The 3,029-nt window shown below is 35.3% G+C and overlaps 1 pseudogene; it reads right to left on the bottom strand.

The window, feature by feature from the left end:
- Positions 1 to 1,182: 1,182 nt before the first annotated feature.
- On the bottom strand, positions 1,183 to 2,454 carry LOC146916646 (uncharacterized; annotated as a pseudogene).
- Positions 2,455 to 3,029: the final 575 nt, after the last annotated feature.

Genomic DNA, 3,029 nt, shown 5'->3' on the forward strand with positions numbered 1-3,029 from the left:
TTGGTCAGTTTGGCTGGGTGGGAGCGAAACTTGCTGAGAGAAGAGCGGAATTCTTATACATGGATTGGATTTACGAAGTACAAACAAAATTTTATATCATTAATTCCCCCTTTTCTTATATCTTAGAGTCTAAGGTTGGACTTATTTATTGTTCCAATGGTTGAAACAAATTTGTAAATGATACAACACATTTTTACTTGTGCATCATAGCACTAGCCGTAAAACTAATGTCGAAGTTAAATTAGGTCGTTGGAAGCACTAGCGTGACATTTGAGCAATTGACTAGCTATACCTAGGATTGTGTTAAAAAAATACTAAAGGACCGAACCAAAAAACCGAAGTTTGATTGTAGTTCAAAATTGTACCAATTCAGCTCGGTTCAGATTAATTCATGAACTAGCCATCACAGTTTTAGTCATGAACAAATAAAATTGGAAAAACAGAAAATTAGGACAGAAGTAACCACCAAAAAACTTAACACTAAACCTGCAAACCATGTCAAAACATAACATTTGAGCAAACCATGTTAATCGAACCAAAAGAATGCCAAAATTTGATTGACAATTCAAAAATTACAAAGGCAACGATTGGAAAAACTAAAAAAGTAGGACATCAGTAGCAACCTGGAAACATACGCAAAAAAGAACAAAAGAAAGGATAGCAGCCACCAGAACCCAAACATAACTCCATAACCGCAAAAGAATTCACAAGAAACTGCAGACCCGAAGCAAAATGAAAACTGCAGAACCATGACCGTGCAAACAGTCCAACCAAGAAGCAGTAAGAAAAACTGCTGCACAAGAAAAATAGCAATCAGAACCAGAAAGAAACAATCTGCAGAGTGATCACCGAAGCACCAAAATAGCACTCTCAAAAACATCCCTTCAAAACCGAAGGCAGATATTAAAACTCGCCAATACAAGAAACAATCTGCTAAAAAAGATCAAAATCAATTTAGAATTTGTATTGAATTTGATAAAGAGAAGAATAAGTTTTCTACGTAATTTATTTATCATGGCTTTTTTTGTATCTAAAACCCAAGAATTATATTATGAAAGCAGACTAACCGGCAATAAAGCAAAATCAATTTCAGACTAAAGTTTTCAATGAAAGAAATTCATTTGTCTGAAAACAAAAACAACTTACTGTGTTTTCACAGCATATAGCAATTACAGAAGAATACTAGCAAACAAAGCATCCACGACTCGAGAACAGTTCCTTATATTTGTCCCTTAAAAGATAAGACGTCAAATAAATCTCTCTCAGTAGTGTGCAGTTTTCTGCCACATGTTTCAGTCCCTTCTCTGTGATATTAAGACAATGTCTCAATAATAGTTTCAAAAGCCGACAACAATTCTTTGAGACCATACATAGTGTTTCATCATCTACCATTGTGTCCGACAAGTTCAACACTTCTAGTTTGGGAACTACAAAGTTTATTCCAAGTCGCTTCAGTCTTAAACATCCATTTAAGTTCAAATGCCTTAACTGAGAACATCTTAAAACTTGACAAATACCTTCAGTGATGTGCGTGCACCAATTCAAATCAAGCAGCTGCAAATTGGGGAAAGTAGAGGTGAACAATATGATTTTTTCATCACTTAAGAAAAGATTTCAACCCAAGTAGAGAGACTTCAATTGAGGGTATACACCAAACTGCAAATACCCTACACTCTCTTTCCAAATAGAGGTGCATTCCATTTTGATCTCACTAAGTGCAGGACAATTTCTAAGGAGTGAAAATAGGGCTGATTCTGTTAGATGCAAACATTCACTTAGGTTTATAGACACCAAATTAGCAAGAAACAAAGACAATTCGGCAACATGTTGATCGGTCAGAAAAGTAGCCTTATGAAGATCCAAATGTTGTATACATCGACACTTAGATAATAGAGAGCAAATTGCAGTAATGAAGTTAGTGGAGTTTTTCATCGATGAAGGGTTACTGAGGTTGAGCTGTTTCAACCGAGGAAAACAATCGGCTATGAGTAGGAATTCGTTGTAATCAACCCAAACACAGGAACAAGCAAGAGAGGTCAAAGTCGTAATGTTTTGGGAGAAAGCTCGCAACCCATTTACTGGAAAGGTACGATTGCTGGAGATAGTGAGGGATGTGAGTTTATTCAATGGGAAACGAGAGATTAAGCGAAGAACGCTGTCGACCTGAATGCGGTAGTAGAGGTGCAGGGAAGTAAGGTTGGTGAACCTTTTGAGTAGGCGTTTGAGGAGAGGGACTGTTGACGGATAGACAGTGAGTGAGAATAGAAGAAAATCGGTTATGGAGAGGAACTGTTTCGAGACGAGGGAAACATTATTCAAACAGCGACGACCATCGTCGTTAACCATGAATTTAAAAATAGATTCCCAACAATCGTCAGGTAAATAGAAATATGTTTCTTCTTCAACCATTTCCTGTGAAGAAGATTTGAGGGAAGAAGTTATCTTCTTCTTCATAGGGTTTCCGTAATGGCTTTAGCGTTTATGTTTCAAGGGTTTCGGATGAGAATAACTAAGGGTACAGAATACTGTTCGTTCCTTCTACTTAAATATTTTTATTTTTTATTTTTTTGGGTTATGGGCTTTGTTTGTGGATTCAATTTCCTGTGAGTAAAATGTTAGCACAAATTTTTTTTTCACCCCCAAATTAGTCAATCTAAACCTTCTAATTTTGAAAACTCGACATTTGATCAAGTGATGGACTAATCCAAGGGATCTATGTCTATTGAGACGAAATTCCTAAAAAATTTAAACAAAAACAAATTTTGATGATTAAACGATTAACAGACTTCATAGTTTCTTGGTATGTAATATGTGTTCTTGAGTGATTAACTAAGACATAAACGCGCAATAAGAAAACGGGACTGACTCTAGTATATATAAAGAAAATAAGAGATTTTGAGATGAATTTTTATCATCCCAATTATACTATTAAACAACTTTATCTATAACAACTATTGTTGTTGGTGTCATTAAAAGAACAATAATTTAGATTATTTTTTTGTTACATTGTTGGTGTCATTGAAATAGAT

The sequence above is a fragment of the Medicago sativa genome, chromosome 6, assembly GCF_051527215.1.
Source record: "Medicago sativa cultivar Bolivia chromosome 6, Bolivia_mono, whole genome shotgun sequence".
NCBI lineage: Eukaryota > Viridiplantae > Streptophyta > Magnoliopsida > Fabales > Fabaceae > Medicago > Medicago sativa.